Here is a 22,173-nt window from a genome sequence, read left to right as displayed (position 1 = left end):
ACCAAACAGTTGAAGGTCAAAATTAGTTTCACTGCAGCTTCAAATTGTTCTACATGATCCCAGATGAGAAATAAGGGTCTTATCTAGAGAAACAATCATTCATTTTCTAAAAAAAAAATAATAATAAAATTGTATACATTTTAACCAGAAATGCTTATCTTGAACTAGCTTTCTTCTTCTTCTCCTCTATTAGAATTCCAGCAGTGTAGACACTGCTAAGCGTAATACTGCCCTCCACAGGTCAAAGTTTGAACTAATTGTTATATAGACCTCTTTGGAGCAGACGTCACAATTACGTCACTTGCAGCTGCGCGCGCATAGTGGTTGCAGAAAAATAGCGGTAGCAATTGGAGGAAAATGTGCAAAATCCACAGAATAAGAGAAAAACGTTTTGTTGTGCCTCTGGATGTTGGAATCGGAATGCAAAAAATAGTCTTCATTTTTAAAGAAAACCATCGTTGAAAACGTCCTTTGAAGCTAAACGGAGACATTTCACAGACTGGACTGATGACACCTGCAAGGATTAGTCTACTATTAAAGCAGGAATTTGATGTAAACAGTAAGTCTACATAATATTCACATATGCAGTTCAGAGGACATACATACATAGCAGTTACAGCATGAAATAATATTTAAACCTTTAACATTTTACATAGATAACTTTTAAACATAGTCTATAAAATTTTTATTTCACAATTCTGACTTTTTTTCTTGCATTTGCGTGTTTATGACTCCCATTTCGGCCATTATAACTCGCAATTGTGAGATTATTTCACAATTCTGAGGGGGAAAAAGTTAGAATTGCGCGATAAATTGCAATTCAGAAAAGACAGGATAACGAGTATATCTCACAATTCTGTTTTTCTTTGTAAGAAATGTGAGATATAAACTCAGGTTTGCGAGAAATAAAAGTCAGAATTGTGAGATATAAACTCGAAATTAACTTTTTTTTTTATTCTTTTATTTCGTGGCTTCCATAGACTGCTACTGCTCAACTGTCATTTTCTGCAACCAGGTAGGCTCCGCCCATAAAAAAACGTCATCGCTGTTTGCAAACACCAAATTGGTCTATACTACTGAACTAGCATATTGCATATAAAAATTAGTTCAAACTTTGACCTGAGGAGGGCAGTAATACGCTTAGTGTCTACAGTGCTGGAATTCAAATAGAGAAGAAGAAGAGAGCTAGTTCAAGATGAGCATTTAAGGTTAAAACTTATATAATTTTCAATGAGCAATGATTTCACTAGATAAGACCCTTATTTCTCATCTGGGATCATGTTGAACAATTTGAAGCTGCAGTGAAACTAATTTTGACCTTCAACTGTTTGGTGCCCATTCAAGTCTACTATAAGGAGAAAAATCCTGGAATGTTTTCATCAAAAACTTTAATTTCTTTTCTACTGAAGAAAGAAAGACGTGGACATCTTGGATGGCATGGGGATGAGTAAATTATCAGGAAAAGTTTATTTAAAAGTGGACTAATCCTTTAAACAATTTATTTTGATTTATCACCATTGTTTCTGGTTCATGTTAAATTGACTTGAAATGGTTACTAGAACTCACCTGATGATTTCATTTTGAAATGACATGTTTAAATCAAGTAACCCAATCAAACAGGACTTCCCTTCCCATCATTGCTTTGCACCGGGCTGAAGTGGGAGAGTAAATGTTGAAATAGTGTTATTTTATGCATTTTTAGAAAGATGAGAATATGGAGAGACTTCTAACTGTTTAATGTTCTATTATGTAAAAGTTTTTGATATGTTAATGTTTTTTGGAGATTACTGTTGTGGTGAAGTGTTGAGCTTGTGCTTGGGTTGAAAAGTTGAATAGTTTTTTTATTATTGTCACAGTCTTCTTCTGCTGCCATTGTTTTTCTTGGATTTGCTTCTCAGTTCCATGCAATGTTAAGCTTTTCTTGGTTCATTCCATGTTTTCTAGGCAACCTTTCTCATGCTAATTCAGATTAGCACAGTTGGTTTTCAATTAATCTAGTTTATTTTAATTCAGGACTCCATAGTCCAGATTTTAGTAATCTGTACTTAATCTGTGTTTCAGAAAGCCATTTTCAAAGACACAATTAACTATTCTAGATTAAGGCCTATCCTGGTTTAATTTAAACCCTGTCCGGGAAACTGCCCCTAATTGCACTAAAGAAGTCAAAGAACTGCAATGTCGGTAGCGTATGAGAATGACAGGAGACAGACAAATTTGTTCAAGTCTTTTTTTTTTTTTCCTTCTTTTTTTTGCACACAAAAATTATTCTCAGTGCTTCATAATATTAAGGTTAAACCACTGTAGTCACATTGACTATTTTAACAATGTTTTTACTACTTTTCTGGACCTTGAATGTGGTAATTTCGTTGCTTTCTATGAAGAAAACTGTATATATTGGTATTTGGTCAAGACAAATGAACTCAGCCACTGCTCTGTTTAGAACAACTGCTTCTTTGGATGTTGCTTCATTCTTCTTGGCTTTCTCAAATGGTGGGTTGCAACTTGCTGGTAACAGGTGTAGATGTTTAGCTATGGGTGTGGATTTGGAATTAATTACTCAGATTCTGTAAATTTGTAAAATTTTGAATATGAAACATTTATTTAATAGCATATTTCATACTTTTATTTCCAATACAATAGAAAACAGAAATTTGTTTCCTATTTACATTATAATAAATTCAGAGTAATAAGATATTACAGGGCTGTGACCAATCAAATTAAATCAGTGTAAACAAAAACCATTTTAGCACTGCAGAAGTGGCACAGAATCTGCACTTGAAGGGACATTAACACTGCAATCACAACCACATAAATAATATGCAGAGTATTTATATATAATGTGTTAAATAAATACAGAAATATGAATAGTTGAAAAAAAAAATAATTTCATAGGGCTACTGTTAAATGGGAAACTAAAACTTCCACTAGGTGGCGGCAGCTCTTAATTATTGAGTGACTAAATATCTTGAAATATCTGATTCTGATTGGAGAACAGTATGTATAATAAAGCATATAATGTGATTTTAACATTATAAAGTAATTATAAGGATTGATAAGAACAGATTGCAAATGCCACCATGTTAATGAATGAAACTGCATTCATCATCGCAAAGATGGTTCTAGAACTAAACATCTGTTTCAGAAGTGGTCAAAGAACAACAGATGAACTGAGAGAATATATATTTATTTATAAAGATATTATGATGTTGAAAAGTAATGTTTGAGCTTCTAATTTTCATACTTCTTATTGAGTTGTTCTTTTTTAAAATATGTTTTTTTTCTAAGGCATGCTTATAAAAGCAACTTAAATGTCCTAATTGAACTAAGGCTTATATCCTGGATTAATCTAAACCCTGACTGTGAAACCAGGCCTAAAGGTGATGATACACGGGGCAACTTTTTGAGCAATGTTGCCGAGCAACATTGCTTGGGCACTTTCCAATTGAGAATGAGCAACAAATTTATATCTGGATACGTTAGATTGGTTGTGGGCAATTTTTTGAGATCCTCCAATTAGAATGTTAGCAGCCAATCACGTGACCGGTTCGGAGATTTCAGAAAAAATTCAAACAAGATGGTGGCCTCTCAGCGGCAGTGGAGCGGAGAAAAAGAGTGTGAACTCATATCTTTTTACGCTAGTAAGTTGTCATGCGTCAACCCAAAACAGGGAATTTACCTCATATATTGCTTAAAATACCAACAACTGTCCAATGTAATGCGTGTAAGCTGTAATTAAGCCACTGAATGTTTTCAGTTAAATACTAAAAAGACAGAGTTAATTTAACGTCTGTAGTAGGCTGTAGGTCGTATGGCACATGAATGTAGTTTATGATGCGATCGACGCGGGTTCGAATCCGCCTTTTGCTGAACTCGCTCTTCTCCCTTTTCCTATCACAAATCAGATCGGAAAGGCATTTATTTTTAATAAAAATGAAGAAAATATTTGAAAAGTTGAAATAAAGTGCCTATAATAAGGTATTTATTGGGTTGGCAATAGATTTAGTCCTCTCTGATTAGTTGCTGCCAACTGTCTGTTGCCCTGTGTCTCATCAGGTTGCCTGTTGACGGCAATATTGCTCAAAAAGTTGCCACGTGTATCATCACCTTAACGTATCCAGATATAAATTTGTTGCTCATTCTCAATGGGAAAGTGCCCAAGCAACGTTGCTCAGCAACATTGCCCGGCAACATTGCTCAAAAAGTTGCCCTGTGTATGATCACCTTAAGAGATTGAAATAAAAAATATATAAATGCAATTACACAGCAAGAAAACAACATTTTACTACTTTAGTGCACGTGACATGAAGTTAATTTTAAAGCATTATCTATTGATTATAAATCTTATTTATATTACATATTATCTGTTTGAATTTAAACTAAATGCTTAATAATTGTTAAACAAAATTTGCTCATGTGTAATGGATTAGGGGTATAAAAATTATACAAATAATATATTAATCATATAAAATAATTATAATAAATAATCATCACTAAAAGTCAGACAATTTTTTATTTTAAAAATCTTTTAACTATGTAGTGACCTTTGGAGCAAGAGAAACGGGACACCCTGGTTTGCAATTAAATATAACTAATATTTGTGTCTGATTTATCTCAGTCGTTACACTACTACAAATCCTCCTGCTTCACCATGTACACTTACCACAAAATCACCATTAAAACATCAAATGACATTCAGACCATAAATATTTAAAAAATTATTCAAATCAATAATAGACATTTCAACAACACTACAGACACCATCAATGACTCACTTTTTAGCACTAAACACCCGTCAACATCAGCATTCACAATAGCAATGTAACACACATATCAACTATGTTCAAACTCAGTCCCTTTAAGTTCCAACCCTGATTGTTACATCACCATCATCCAGCACACTATTGCCCACCAATAAGGACATGTGAATTTCATGCTAAAATACTTTTTTGCAAACCACAAAGTCTACACTGTAAAAAATGACCGTCATTTTAACAGTAAAAGACTGTAAAAATGCTGCGGTGAAAAACTGTCAATTGGTTTACAGAAAGTTTCTGTACTATATACGGTGAATAACTGTAATAGATCTAATGGTACATTTAATGTAATTTTACGGTAAAATACCGTTAAATTCACAGTTTTTGGAAGTGAAAAATAACAATTCATTGTAAAATTTACAGTGAAAAAACGTAAATTGACATTCCCACAATTCCCTGCGTGACACTTCACATTTGATATATTTTCGTTGAAATAACTCTGTTTCTTCTTAGTTTTTCTCATTTTTTTCTAATCAGTTATGTACATTAGGGTTTTATGTTACATCTAATGTTGTTAAATTAATGTTTATTGCATTTTTAAAATTTCATGCATGTTACCATGATGGTGTTTAGTGTGTGTGTGAATGACACTGTGTGCACCTTCTATATATTAGTGTTGTCTTTCTCAGCTTGTGGAAAAGCTGCTTGTGATGAACTTTGATTCATCATGTGACTCTCATCACCACTGTGTTTGGTGACTGTCAGTGTATTATAAAGGTACAAAACAGATATTAGTACTTCATTAGGTTGGTAAGTTAACATTATATCAGTTAATGAAATACGTTATTTTACCGTAAATTTAACAGATTATTTTTTTACGTTACTACTGTATTTTTTACGGTAAAGTTCTGGCAACCACAGCTGCCGTTTTTTTACCGTAAATTTTACTGGGATTTTTTTTACAGTGTACATCCACCCACGTCAACCCCTCAAATATCTACCTGACCACTCACCATCAGGCTGTATCACATCACCCACTAAATCCCAATCATCAACACGATACGCACTCCCCCACCCAAACAACAAGATGTCTGCTGGGAGGTGGTGTGGGTGTGTCTTACATTAAGGAGTATGTATATAATACATATTTCCCCATGTATTAAAAAAGATTGCAATAGTTCTTTCTACTTGCCTTGAAACAACTTAATCACTGCACTTTCTCGCTAAATTGCTCCCAAACGTAAGATTGTTGCCTATCATAACAGTGCAAGTACCCCTTAGTTCTAAAATACTTACAGTATAAATAATTTGTTATTTTTCTGGTTGTTACCCCTTTATTCCCCAGACTTCACATATTGTTCCCCTATACTTACATGTTCTTACTTTATAGGTACACTATAATTATTGAAAGTTATGCTGTAATCTAAAGTATTACTGAAAAATCTGTTAAATTAAAAAACTTTTTGTCATTCTTTGTTTCTTTTAAAATTCAACCATTTATCACTAACCATTAAATTTCCATTAATAACAGAAGATCTTAATCAAATTAGGTAAAACATGGTTATAGTCCATCATGGTTAAATTACTAGAATACTGTGTTGCTGCTTAAAGTATACATTGTTTAACAAATGTAAAATTGTTCAAAATTTCCTGCATAAAACAAATACATAATTTTGATTCCTCCATGGTGCTTCTTTATAAAAGTGTATGTAATGTGTCACTTCAATTCTTTTACCTGGGTAGACATTGTACTAATGTCTTTTCTGTTCATTATTTTAATGTGTATATTGTTTATTCTGTGTTCATTCAAACCCAAACTTCTGTTCATTTTAAGTTCATTCTCACATAAACTTATCTGTTCATCATGTATATCAATTTCTGCAGATTTTGCTCTTCTGGCTCCAGACTGTCATTGCTGTTCTTGATTGAGCCCATACTGCTGCTTGCAGCTATATTTGCCATTTGTATGTGTTCTGTTTAGTTTATATTTTCTGTGCTTAGTGTCTATTTGCTTTTTTTGCTTTTTTTTTCTTGCTCATAGGAGGGTGGTGTAAATAACCACTTCCTTTTGGTGTTATTTTCTTTCCTTCTTCATAGTTTGGCTCGTTCTCTATAATACATCTTTGGCCCACTTTTTGAAACTATGTGCCCATTTTTAGGTAACTAAAACAAGTAAACTGAACTATAAATGAAAGTTTTCTTTCGCACACAAATGCACTTGGCCAGTGTCTTTCACATCGCTAAACTCACAGTAGCTCCCACATCCATGTTTCCTTGCTTTCATCACTAGGCTCCAGGGGGCATAAGAAATTTTGCAGTAGTTCAGATTTAATCAACAGTATGCCTAATGCCTAATGTTGTTTTTAAATCTGATATAATTTTATTAAAAATCATGTAGTGTAATCCAGTCATAAGTCACTTACCACCACTGTTAATCACTCAGCTTTCCACTGCCAATTATCCCAACTGGTAAAGATCCCACAATGCATCAGTAAATTTGAAATTTACAGAAGTATGTTGTGTTTCAACGCTCCAAAAATGCATTGCTGATTACAGTAATCTGCTGTACTTTTTTAAATACAACCATCTTATTGTAAAATTATGTGGTAGTTTTTTAGAACATTTCATTACAGTAATGATGAATATAAAATCTTTAAAAGAAGCCATCATCACCTGATCACATTCTCTTGGATTTTCATTCTGTATCAAATGTTCTTTCATTTGTTTCACTAATACTCATCAATGTGGTTTATATAAACACTCAGCAGTGTTCATTTAATCAATCATGCCAGGGAAGAAGCAATTTTACATTGCATAATATTCTTGCAAAATATAAATGGAGTGTCATTTGAAAGCTTAGAGTCTGAATTTTACTGAATGTAGCAATTTGATTAACTCCTAAGTACTGCTGAGTTATTTGCTGAAATATAATAAAAAATAATTTATGAAATAATTTATAATTTTTTTATACCAATGTGTCAAAAGTATCATACAGCTCAGATAATCATGTGTTATATGTCATTTAAGAGGTCTCATGGAGTAGAATACAATGAGTATAATTGATTTGGGCTTGCACTACTTGAGCGAGTTTTTGTACATGAAGCCCTGCAAGACTAGGGTGACCAAACGTCCTGTTTTCCCAGGACATGTCCTGTTTTCACGTCCTGTCCTGGCTGTCCTGGTTGTTTTTTATAAAGTGATGAAAATGTCCTGGTTTTCATTGTTTTTCATTGGGCCATTAAATTGACCGGTGTTACGAGATTTTCGGTTTCCGAAAGCGAAGCATGATTATTATTGAGTTTTGCAGACATGCGCGATTGCACGTGCAACTGAGAATAATAATTCACATTGTATCTCAAGACATTAGTGGATTATTCCATAAAGGTAACTATATTCTCAGCGTCGTGGCTGACTTATGCCTAAACTACAGTTGTTTACTTCTAGGTAACAGTTTAAAATGTTTTCATTAGTATGTACGATTTGTGCAGTCGTCTGTAACTGAATAACAGATACTTTGTGTAACAGCAGAGCAACCTTCAGCTATCGTCTACAATGAGTTCAGCTCGTTGTGCTCTTCCTTTGTACCTTGCGATGTAACAGTTGATAGGCCTATATACATTTCTTTATAACTTTCATGCTTATTTGTTAAGTAACAAAAAACTGCTGGGAAAGATCAGCTCTACAGCAAAATATAGATGGGCAAATGAGGAGGATGAGGAAGAAAAACAGGATGAAGAAGAGGAAAATGAGGATGAAGAAAACTAAAGATATAGATTTTTTTTTGTTGTTAGTTTTTCTAAGTTTGTGAGAGCTATTTTTAAATTTGGATTGCTAATATAGTAGAGGTGTTTTTTTTTTTTAGTTATTTATTATTTTTCTAATACAGAAAAGACATTATTTCTATCATTATTTCATTTGTTATTTTTTAAACTTGTCATAAAACATGTTGAGTAACCTCTGAGAAGCCTATCTGAATTTGTGTCTGGTTATAGATAGTATTTTGTAATATAACAATTTTCTATCCATACAGAGGAGGCATAGGCCTACTTTAAATGTATTGAAATTATAAGGCATCTTTGAGTAAACACTGAGTATCATATGAGTATCTCATTGCCGGTCCGAGTGTCCTGGTTTTCGGTAATCAAAATATGGTCACCCTATGCAAGACCCATATGTAAATAAAAATACGGTGCAGCATTAATGTCATGTTTTGGCTTGTAACTTCATGAAACATGCTCCGATTGTGGAAAATTGTCATTATTTAGAGCAGATTCTCAAAATTAAAATGAGTCGTACATCAGCATAATCCAATGAGCCGATCATGAGATATAGCTCACACAATTACGACACATAAAACCCCACAGGTGACAGATGCTAACTAAAACTAAAATGTATCACTTGGCATTTCCACTTATACTTTAAAGAAAAATGCAAAGATTGTAGAAAATGGCACATTGTTACTTACAGTGGATTCTCCCAATTGAAAGGAGTCCAAGATCAACATAATTCTATGCGTCGATCACAAGTTACTCCACGTGAAACAACGATTTTAAAAATGCCAATCAGGGGACGCCAGTGGATAAACAAAAAGGCTACCTTAGTTCCAAATGTTGTAACTTTTGATTTTTTTCATGTAAACTTTTATTTTTTGACTTTAAATTTGGACATTTGTCCATGGCCTTCTTGGAATGGGCAGTGAGACATGGATGGCCACCAGTAGGGTTGTTGCAGGAGTGTACGTCCCCTCCCTGGGTGTCCAAAGCCTCTGGTCCATCTGGATACTATGTTGGTCTATGATGTATCATAGGAAGTGCACAGAGGTGGCGTGGAACTCACATTTCTCCTGCTTCAAATAGAGAGGGTGTTGGCTGAGCTTTTCTAGAACCTGGGAGGTGTGTTGACGATGTTCAGCCAGGTTCCGGGAGTAGATGAGGATGTCATTGATGTAGACCACTACAAATCGTTGAGGAACTCTCTGAACACCTTGTTCATGTAGTTCTGGAACACAGTATTCATAGTGGCCGGATGGGGTAATGAAGGCAGTCTACCGCTCGTCCCCCTGGTGTATACGGATGAGATCGTACACACTCTGCAGGTCCAGCTTGGAGAAGATGTAAGCTCCACATAGCTGCTCCAGGGCCACGGGAACCAGAGGAAGGGAATAGCTGAACTTGACAGTTTGGGTGTTCAGGTGGTGGTAATCTATGCACGGCCTCAAGCCTCCGGCCTTCTTGGCCACAAAGAAGAAACTTGAAGCAGCAGAGGATGTTGATGGTCTAATGAAGCGTTGATAGCCTCCTGAACATACTTCTCCATTGCCTTTTCTCTGGGATGGACAAAGGGTAAACCCTACCCTTGGGTAGGGTAGCCCTAGGCAGTAGGTTGTCTGTGGGGGTTGTCTGTGGGACTGTGCCACAGTCTCATGGCCGATAAGGTAGTAGTTGTGTAGCCAACCGCTTGCTGAATACATCCTGGAACGCCCAGTATTCATGAGATATTTCCACTTTGAGGTCTGTTTCAGGACTTTCAGCAGAGCTGGAGAGGATTGGTAGAATGTTGGAAGAGGAAGAAGAAGGTGGTGACTTCGAGGATTTTCTGGGAATAGATAAATATTTGGAAAAAACATTTGTTACTCCACTTGAGGATCTCATCAGTGTTCCATTGGATACAAGGTTGGTGTTGCTTGAGCCATGGGCATCCCAGGATGATGTCTGCGGTGGAACCTTCCAGCACCATGAATGTGATTTCCCTGTAGTGCATGCAGCCGATGTGGAGAATCAGTGTGGGGGAGAAATGACGAACATGACCACGGCCCAGCAGTTTTCCTTGTATGGTGTGAATGCGGAGGCATTGTTTGCGACGTACATTTAGTTTCTGGAGAATCTGGTTGCTGATGAAATTCCCGGCAGAGCCAGAGTCAATGAGGGCTTGCGCTGAAACACACATATGAGAGTTTAGGAGATGTACAGGTGTTCTGGTAAGGGGGGCAATGCGAGCTGGTAGCTGGATAGTACTCACCGCTGGGCCTACAGTATAAGCAGAGACGAAGTTCTCTGATGCTCCGCATGGGGTTAGTAGAGTAGAATCCACCTGCATAGGTTCAGGTGCTGGAAGGGCAACAGATGGTGTGGCAGGCAGAGGATTAACAGCGGTTGAGTTGAATTGACACGCAGAGAATCGTTGGGCGACCTGGATGGTTTTCTGAATTAGATTTTCTAAGTCCATAGTACCATTAGTTGTTTGACATGGTAATTTAAGCCCTGGTATAAAGCAGTTAAGGCAGTTTAAATAATTGGTTGTGTATGGAAAGCTCGCCGGTGCTTTGTCCGAAAACCTCTCTGAAATGGGTGAAGAAGAAGGTAATGGAGGCAGTTACAGGAGCATGGGATTCCCAGAGAGGTTGTGCCCATTGTAGCGCTCGTCCAGCGAGTAGTGAGATCACAAACGCCACCCGGGCACGTTCTGAATGAAACAGCTGTAAATGTGCTTCAAGGTAGAGAGAACACTGTAGCAGGAACCCGCTAAAAATCCTCCGCTGCGCTGGTGAATGTCGCTGGTTGGGCCATGGGACAGACAGATGCAGCTGACGAAGAAGCAGCAAGTGCTGGGTGTTGGAGAGCGTGCTAAATGGCATTGAGAATATCCGTGGGGACAGTGGGTGCTGTGCTTGTGGTCGGTTGTGGGAGTCAGGGATCGCACTGCATTGATCAAGGTGGCAAATGGATCCGCAATACGATCCCCGCCTGTGTCCGAGGTGCTCTGCATGAGGTCTGGTCTTCTGTCAGGACACAGACGGAGGCAGATGGGTAAGTGAAACACACAAGTTTATTGACACAGAGGCATGAACATAGGGATGGTAGATGGCAGGTAAGCAGATGAACAAGCACTTTGCAACAGTCACTTAACCGAGTGTAATATGAGTCTCTGTTGAAGGAACGGATATACGGAGTGGAGTTGGAGACTGGAGATGAAAGGAGCGAATCACAGGAAAGTCACAGGTAAGGAGTCTATGTAAGTCTGACGAGACCAGACACTAGCTGCGTTTCATTCGACAGGATCCCTACGCAGTGTTCACTGCTCCCTACTCCCTGAGCACGGTATATGAGTTGAAGTGGACTTCGCTGACAATAATCGCTCATTTGGAACGCCCTGCAAACGTCATCGGAGAGAGTCAACGACGGTGTCACGCAGATTATGATATAACATAAATAAATAGATATTATAATTTACTTTTGAATTTAAAATTGACTCTTAACAGATTTGAAGCTGTAACTGTCATGCCATATGAAAATAAATTCTCATTTGGTTAACTGTATGTATTCTTAATCCATGGTTTGGGTCTCATCTTGTGCGTTTTCTTTTTCACGCGTAGCCACATAGTAAATACTCCTGGGGTAAATAAAGTAAAATAAAAAATGACAGAGCCTCAGCTGCTTTTTAAAACTTTTACTTTGCCATGCCTATTCATACAATAAAATATGCATATGCACCTTCTGTGTGGGGAGTGAATGTTTTTAAAGTGTGTCTGGTGATGAGGTGTAGGTGATCAGAACTGTGAATGTCTGGTGACGATGGTACTGGCTGTGTCTCCTTGACATTAAGCAACTTAGTTAAAGGTGTCATAGAATGGAAAATTGAATTTACCTTGGCATAGTTGAATAACAAGAGTTCAGTACATGGAAATGACATACAGTGAGTCTCAAACACTGTTGTTTCCTCCTTCTTATGTAAATCTCATTTGTTTAAAAGACCTCAGAGGAACAGGCGAATCTCAACATAACACCGACTGTTACGCAACAGTCGGGATCAATAATATGTACGCCCCCAATATTTGCATATGCCAGCCCATGTTCAAGGCATTAGACAAAGGCAGGACGTCTGGATGTGCACAGCTGAATCATCAGACTAGGTGAGCAAGCAAGGACAATAGCTAAAAGTGGCAGATGGACCAATAATAACTGAGTCTGACATGATCCATGATAACATGATATTTTTAGCGATATTTGTAAATTGTCTTTCTAAATGTTTCATTAGCATGTTGCTAATGTACTGTTGAATGTGATTAAAGTTACCGTTGTTTCTTACTGTATTCACGGAGACAAGAGCCGTCGCTATTTTCATTTTTAAATACTTGAAGTCTGTATAATGCATAAACACAACTTCATTCTTTATAAATCTCTCCAACAGTGTGTAATGTTAGCTTTAGCCACGGAGCATAGCCTCAAACTCATTCAGAATCAAATGTAAACATCCAAATAAATACTATACTCACATGATCCGACGCATGCATGCAGCATGCATGACGAACACTTTGTAAAGATCCATTTTGAGGGTTATATTAGCTGTGTAAACTTTGTTTATGCAATGTATTATAGAGTCGTGAGCTTGGGGGCGGGGAGCACAAGCAATTAAAGGGGCAGAAGCCTGAATCGGCACATTTATAATGATGCCCCAAAATAGGCAGTTAAAAAATAAGAATTATAAAAAATATATGGGGTATTTTGAGCTGAAACTTCACAGACATATTCAGGGGACACCTTAAACTTATATTACATCTTGTAAAAAAACGTTCTAGGGCACCTTTAATGTTAATTTCAGCATTTAGTAACACAGATCAAAATCAAAATTTCTAACTGTATTATTTAATTGAGCTGAGCTAGCATGAACAAACAGTTATTAATAGCAAGCAAAATACACCATGAACCACAAGAAATGACTAAACAGAGTAAGAAAAGGAAAAAAAGTTTTCATCTAAAATTCATCTGAAATCAGAAAAAAAAAAGTCACAATGACACTTTTTATGTCACATGTTCTTGACGACAGTGATGCCTCTTTAAAAGTAGGGCTCAAAAGCAGGAAGCAACAACTTCCAACAGACGTGCGTTCAACTCCAACAGACTGAAGATGTCTATGGATAAGTGATTCTGTGAGGATCAGAAACTACAGAGCAGCTACAGTGTGTTCAGTGCTGCTGTGTGTTGTTCTGCTGACTGCGCTCATAGTGCTGGGTGTCTACATCATTACAAAGAGCACAAACTACACACAAGAGACACAACAGCTTCAAACCAAGATCATCAATCTCACAGAAGAAAAGACACAACAGCTTTCCAAGATTATCAGTCTCACACAAGAAAAGACACAACAGCTTTTCAAGATTATTAATCTCACAGAAGAGAAACGCCAGCTACAATCTGACTACACCAACCTCATAAATGAGAGAGAAGTATTATTGTCGAAAAATAATGTCCTGATTAAAGAAAGAAATGCATGCAGACAAGATTTTTTTAAAGAGAACAGTATGCATCATATACTACTAGTTGTATAGTTTAGTGTTTATGAGGAGAGTTAATAAATGAACTGGTTGTGTTAACAGATGGATGGATTTACAATCACTCCAGTTTTTACTACATTTCCTCTGAGAAGAAAAGCTGGAATGAGAGCAGAAGTTACTGTACAGAGAGAGGAGCAGATCTGATCATCATAAATAACAAAGAGGAACAAGTGAGTGAAACAAATCCTGGTAGTAGGTGATATAATGTCAGCTGAATTGTTATTATAATATATGTTATTGATTTATCTTGTCAGGATTTTGTTCAGAAGAACATTCGTGGTTCTTTATTCTGGATTGGTCTGACTGACATTGATGAAGAGGGCACGTGGAAATGGGTTGACGGCAGCACACCGACCTTTAGGTGAGATATCGCTGAATTGAACTGATTAATATCTAATAAATGACTCTCACAATGGGTTGAACGTCACACACAAAGCAGTACTGAACATCTAATGTCGATCTGTTGTAGGTTTTGGTTGACTAATGAGCCCAATGGACAACGAGGAGAAAACTGTGCTGTAGTTCATTCAACAATTTGGGCTGATTACAGATGTAGTATCGCTTATCCTTGGATCTGTGAGAAGAACATTTTAATGTGACTTATTATATGAGATGGTTGTTAAAGGATTGGTTCACTTCAGAATTCAAATTTCCTGATAATTTACTCACCCCCATGTCATCCAAGATGTTCATGTCTTTCTTTCATCGGTTGAAAAAAAATTATGTTTTTTTTTAAGGAAAACATTCCAGGACTTTTCTCCATATAGTGGACTGGTTGAAGGTCCAAATTACAGTTTCAGTGCAGCTTCAAAGGGCTCTACATGATCCCAGACGAGAAATAAGGGTCTTATCTAGAGAAACGATCCACAAATGCTCATCTTGCACTAGCTTTGCGATGCGCCACAAATTACATAATCAGGTTGGAAAAGTCATTTGTGACGTAGGTGAAAGTACAGATCCAGTGTCTACAAAGTGAACATGCAAAGATAAGCCAAATGCCCTTTACAAAAAAAAGCTAAAAAAATGATGTCTGATGATTTTGAAGTAGGAGAAGAAAATGAGTTTTTCGCCCTACCGCAGTACTTCTGTCTATGTCATGGGTGACCTTTCAAACATGCAGAGCAGTGCAAGATGAGCTTTTGTAGTTAAAATGTATTTACATTATTTATTTATTTATTTTTTAGAAAATTACTGAAAAAATCCAGGGATGTTTTCCTTAAAAACCGTAATTTCTTTTTGAAATTACGTTTTTTCTAAAACTGCAACCAGCATCCCAAACGTAGCTAACACACAGGAAGAACTACATGGTACTTTTACGATCAGAAAGAATGTTGCAGAGACTAGTGACTCTGACTTAATTCTTTCTGAGAAGGACAAATAAACTCTCTTAATCCTATGTATTCTCTATATAAAAACTTGGGAAATGTATAAACATGTATACAATTTTCCCATCTCATGACTTTCCTTTTATAGGCTTTATTCTATGTATTAATTCTCTCTTTTGAACTATTCTGGTACTAATGTTCCATAGTTGCAAATTTATAGATAACTGAAATAACATATAACAAATATCTACGGACTCCAACTTTCGTTTCCTATTTGGTAATTTATGTTATGTGTTACTAACTCTGTGACACATTAGTATTATAAGAATCTAGAAGGTTCTTTTCTCATTCATGCAATCCAGTTTCTTATGCTAATATCCTGCCAAAGTCACAAAGACTCGTAAAGTTCCCTCCGAGGGGGCAACTCCTTATTGGCTCAGACACCCTAAGAGGGTGTGACATCTTCACCCCTTATATTCACTGATCAGGACAGTTTTAATTCAAATGGGTGAGACATACAAGTATCAAACTTAGTCTCATTATCGGATACATTGTGTATCCTTACCCCTTTTAAAGAAGGGCATGTTAGAACTAAACTGATGGTTTGCTCAAGGCTGTTGATCTGCTGAATGTCAAACAATGCTGTAACTTCATATTTCCTGTACTCTGCTTTAGCTCTCTCTCTCTTGGTAAACTGTATGCATGTATGTGTGTGAATGTTAGAGTAGTTAAGTGTTTAAATAATAAAGTCTTGTTCATGCCACACGTATGTTGTCTGTGTTTTGCGCTCATATACTGGAATCCCTATTAATGCAGATCCTGACTACAGGCTTTTAGTAGTACTGTACAATAAGATTGTTATTTCCCATAACCTGGAAATGACCATTTCTTAGAATAAAACAATTAACACTGTGTGTTAATTGGAAAACAGGTTAATTGATTGTAATATTAATTTTATTACATTAAGTTAATTTTATGAACTGATCCAAATATTTATAATTAATTATAACTAGTTATGATTAATTATTCATATTTCTTTTGAGCTAATTTGCTACAACCAAATCATGCAAAGGAAACAAGAAAAATGATCAGCCGTTCACTTTAAACTGACTAGAATAGGATTGGGATTTTATTTTAAAGGGGTCATGAACTGCATTGGTTTATTGTTTTATAATGTTTCCTGGGGTGAACTTATAATGTTAGTATGCTTTTTACATATAAAATTGTCATAATTTATAAATAAAAGGCATTTTTCCTTCCCTGATTTTAGCCCTCTGGTTTGAACGCTCCGTTTTAAGGGGCGTGTCTGCTGTGAGACTTCAGTGTAAACGCCCACTGCTGTGAATGGCTAACATCTTTGCTTATGAAATAACTTTGTATTACTCTCTCTTTTAGCGCGTTTTTACTATTACAGCTCTCAAGGTGAATCGTGAAAAGTGTTTCATTATATTTAGATCGTGGCATGAAATGTTGCAGAGATGCACATTGTAGCCGATCGCAGACATGTTGAGCACGTGAAAGCAGTGATCTCGTCGTTTAACTGAATTTCTGTACACTAACAAATGCAAATGCAAAATTTCATCTTCACTAACAGTGCAAACGTGATATAACTAAGAGATTTGTTGAATAAAACGGGAGTTTTGCACATCAGTCACGAAAAAACTCTCGCTGTTTGATTGACAGCTTCAGTGCATGCTGCTCCAACGATTACAAAGGGAGCTTTCTTTGATCGCTTTCTATATATAATTTAATCACCGTTAAATAACTGATTATTTTCATCCTAAGAGAAACAACGCAAGTTGACGTTTAGTTACAGGTTTGATTTACTGACACAAAGAACATCTGACTGTACATGAATCATTACATATCAGATCAGGCATTAGAATTAACACAGTTACTTACATGTTGTTGCATTACTGTCGAGTCCAGGCACTATACAATATTTTGTAATTCTCAACGGCATGTTTATTGCTTGGTTGCCGGTTTTGCACCACGTAGGCCTGTCTTACTTAGGCTACCTATTCTATTGCATGTCATGCGTGAATCGGTGGGCGGGGCTTAAACAGGCAGTGATGAAGTAGGCGTTGATCTTCTTCTGCAGAGGCGTTGCTTGCTACTCTTTGACATCATAGCTCCCCACTTTGAAAATCCTGTCGTTTTCTGGGTATGGTGTCAATTAAGGCTTTTATTGGACTAACAAGGAAGTTTTTAGCTCTAAAACTTACAGGATATTCTTAAAGTATGATGACCTCTTATATGTCAAAAGCTTAAAGGTGCCAGAAAGGTGCAAGAATGAAGTTGTTTTTATGAATTATACAGACTGCAAGTGTTAAAAAATGAAAATAGCGACGGCTCTTGTCTCTGTGAATACAGTAAGAAACGATGGTAACTTTAACCACATTTAACAGTACATTTGCAACATGTTAACGAAACATTTAGAAAGATATCATGGATCATGTCAGTTATTATTGCTCCATCTGCCATTTTTCGCTGTTGTTATTGCTTGCTTACCTAGTCTGATGATTCGGCTGTGCACATCCAGACGTTAATATTGGCTGCCCTTGTCTAATACCTTTCATAATGCTGGGAACATGGGCTGGCATATGCAAATATTGGGGGCGTACACCCCAACTGTTACGTAATAGTTGGTATTATGTTGAGATTCGCCTGTTCTTTGGAGGTCTTTTAAACAAATGACATTTATATAAGAAGGAGAAAACAATGGAGTTTGCAACTCAATGTATGTCTTTTCCATGTACTGAATTCTTGTTATTCAACTATGCCAAGGTAAATTCAATTTTTAATTATAGGGCATCTTTAAGGAAAATTCATATCATAAATGAATTCGTATCATAAAACATGCAAATACAATACTGAATACAATACAAGAGAAAGTACACTTACAGTAACAATGGATACCATGTTCTGGGGATGTGCATGTTAATTTTCTCAATGTGTCTTGTGTGTGTGTCACATAGCAGTACATATAACAGTTACATTTGTCATTTTGTATTTTCATGTAACTGCAACAGTCAATGGATATCAGATTATATTACAGGGTATGAGTAAAGACAAAATGTTTAAAGTGTAAATTCCTCTAATAGTTTCTATACTTTCAGTTTCCTTGTACAGGGTCATATAATTTATTGCCTTTTGTGCTTTTATTGCCTTTTGTGTTTTCTTTACCTTTAATTAAAAACCTTAAAACAAATTCCTACTATATTTTGGTATTTTCATGTTCATTTTACCTAAAAAAATTTATACAGTGTCATTACATGTAATGCTTTTTGTATTTTGTTTCTTTACCATCTGTTAAAATAAAATGCTCAAACTTCATGTAATTCTTTGTGTTTGTGAATGAATAAGTGTCTGTAAACTATTTTTTTTTTTTTTTTCAAAATGCAACTATTTATCACTAGCCATTAAATTTAAATTATTAATGGAACATCTTAATCAAATTAGGTAAAACATGGTTATAGTCCATCATGGTTAAATTACTAGAATACTGTGTTGCTGCTTAAAGTATACATTGTTTAACAAATGTGAAATCTAGATGTTCAGAATTTCCTACATAAAACAAATACATATTTTACAATACAACTTTTTGATTCTTCCATGGTGCATCTTCATAAAAGTGTATGTAATGTATCACTTCAATTCTTTTACCTGGGTAGACATTGTACTAATTTCTTTTTCTGTTGCAATAGAATCATTATTTAAATATATTTATATTGTTTATTGTGTATATTCAAACACAAAAATCTGTTCATTTTTAGTTCATTCTCACATTTACTTATCTGTTTGTCAAGTATATTCAATTTCTGCAGATTTTGCTTTTCTGGCTCCAGACTGCCATTGCTGGACTTTTAGGGCTTGACCCCATATCGCTGCTTGCAGCTATATTTGCTGTTTGTATTTGTTCAGTTTGTATTTTCTTTGCTTAGTGTCTATTTGCTTTGTTTATTGTCTTGCTCATAGGAGGTTGGTGTGCATAACGTAATCTACTGTATTTTTTTTTAAAAATTAAAAAATCTCATTGTAAAATCATCTGGTAGTTTTTTAGAATATTTCATTACAGTATGATGATTATAAAATCCTTAAAAAGAAGCCATCATCACCTGACCACGTGTTCTCTTGATTTTCTTTCTGTAACAAATGTACTTTATAAACACAGAGTTCACAGAGTTGCAACAGCCAGAGAAAAACTGTTTAAAAGTCAACGGTCAAGAGATCAAATTAAGATGACACCGATCACCATAATAGTGACTTAATGTGTTCTTTTATAAGCAGTTGATTTCGTCTAAGGCTGTGTGGCTGTAAGTCAGTTGTAGATGTCTTTCTGGTCGTCTGTTCTCATTGTTCTTCCTTCCTTCAGTGATTCTGCTTGTTAACAAACGGGTGTTTCACTAACAGTCATCACTCTCTAAATAACTTCAACGCTGTTTTAAGTGTTGCTTTTAATATTTTTAGTGTGGTTTATATAAAATACTTGCTATTTTATTATACACTGCAACATGAACACATTTTTTCAAAGAATGAACAAAAATAAATGCAAAAAAAAATCTTTTTTCATGAAAAATTTCCACCACATCATCAAATTGAATTTATTGTTCCCTGCCATTGTCGACTCTGGATTGCTCTAGTTTGCTTAAATCACTTTTCAGTTGTTTGTTTATCATGTCATTCTCCAAGCCAAAACAAATACAAAATAGTTCACAAAAACAATTTCAAATAGAGTAGGCAGAGTAGTTTAAAAAAAAAAAAAAAAGCTCCCAATCAATGTTTTTATTATACAGAACTCTAACTGTAATGAAGCAGTAAAGATTGTTACTTTTGTTGTGTCTTTATCTTACACCTTTTACCCAATGATTATTCAGGTAGGGTACGGCTAGTCAAATCTAACCTAATCCATAAACAACTCACCCACCTGCAGGTTGAAGTTCTTCAGAAATGACAAAAGTTGTTCTTTTTTAAAGTAAAGTCTCACAAGAGGCATTTGTAACAATAAAAACACTTATTTTATTGTTTACAATACAATGGAGTTGATACAAAAAATTTAAACTTAAAACAAACTAATCTAATCAGCTAATCTAAGAGCTCTATAATCAAACTCTAAACAGCATGTTTGTTTAAAATAATATCCATATTTAACAAGTTATGAAGTAAAATATCTAGCTTCCGCCAGACAATCTTTTGTATTCAACTTATGAAGAAAGGTTAAAAAAGCTTACGCTATGTCCTACACCTTCCCTATTAAAACTTAAAAAACTGATGCAACAAAAGTTCAGTTTGAATACGGAAGGCGGTCTGGCAGAAGATAGATATTTTACTTCATAACTAGTTAAATATGATGTATCGCTTCCCTTCAAAAGGCCTTTATTAACCCCCCCGGAGCCGTGTGAATCGCATATTTATGATGGATGGATGTGGATGGAAGCACTTTCATCAGCTTCATACTCGCCTGTCATAGAGTATGCCGTCAGGGACCAAGAGAGATGATAGGAAGGCATAGGTGGACACCGGGATAATCCAAAGAGCGCTTTTTATTTATGCAAGCAGCAATCAGCTGGGGTGATTTTTACAAATAAGTGAGTAACGCAAAAAAAAACAAAAAAAAACAATAAATGAGCCAAAAAAAAAACAAACAAACAAAAAAAAAAAATTACAAACGCTTTACACAGCGTACACTTGCTCTAACTTACCAAGAACAAAGTAAATTTGCTTAAACAGCATAAACGTAACCTGCAGTTTAACTCACTGACACCCTCCTTCCCCAAAGGCTGAGAAGGTCTGGTTAAATATCTTACATTCCCGCCAGAATAGTAAGTGGACTATACCACCTCTTTAGCCAGACAACACAAAGAAAAAAAAACCAAGTAATAATAAAAAAGAACAGCAATCTCATGTTTAAAGAAGAGCTGGACAGCCATTGCCACAGAAAACAAACAAATATAGAAAATACAGTTAATAAACATAAAAGTTAGACATGTTTTCTTATTCAGTTCATTTGTCAAAAGAAAACACCTGAAAAAAAAACAATTGGTTCGTTCCAGCCCTTTAAATGCGCAACTTTGAAAGCGCCCCTCCCTTTGGGAAATCCCCGATACAACCAGGAAGTAAGTGGAAGCGTCTAAGCCAGAGCAGACGAAACGGCATTCATCTTTACCCTTCAATCTTACAAATAAACGGTATAGTAACAAAACAAATGTGTCATGTCCTTATTTAATGAAAACTGAACTGATAAATGAAGCGTGTTGTGATGTTCGCTGATATGTGCACCTATCACCGAACATCCACCACAGCGTCCTCAATCCCCCGTTCATGCCATCTTGCCCAAAAACATGACGCCTGACCAAGGTAACTAAACTTTTTAAATATAAACGGTTTTATTGTCTAAGTGTGGAAATAATTTACGTGAATCATGTAAGGTGAATCATGTATATCACACAAACCGGTGACGATATAAATACATAATTAAACACATCTCATCGTCACATCGCCATTATAAAGCTCAAATGCGTCAGGATATTTATTAATATATCTCCGATTGTGTTCATCAGAAAGAAGAGAGTCATATACACCTAGGATAGCTTGAGGGTGAGTAAAGCTTGGGGTAATTTTCATTTGAAAGTGAACTAATCCTTTAAGCATCCCTCGATAGGTTTTCAGTCTCTTTAAATTTGTTTTCAAGGAATTGAAATTCAGTATCAATCTCGGTGATTCATGCCCAACAGCCAGATGTCCTTCTGCTTTCTCTAAACTA

The sequence above is a fragment of the Chanodichthys erythropterus genome, chromosome 8 (assembly GCF_024489055.1).
Source record: "Chanodichthys erythropterus isolate Z2021 chromosome 8, ASM2448905v1, whole genome shotgun sequence".
In the NCBI taxonomy this organism is placed as follows: Eukaryota; Metazoa; Chordata; class Actinopteri; order Cypriniformes; family Xenocyprididae; genus Chanodichthys; species Chanodichthys erythropterus.
This window is presented reverse-complemented; position numbering follows the sequence as displayed.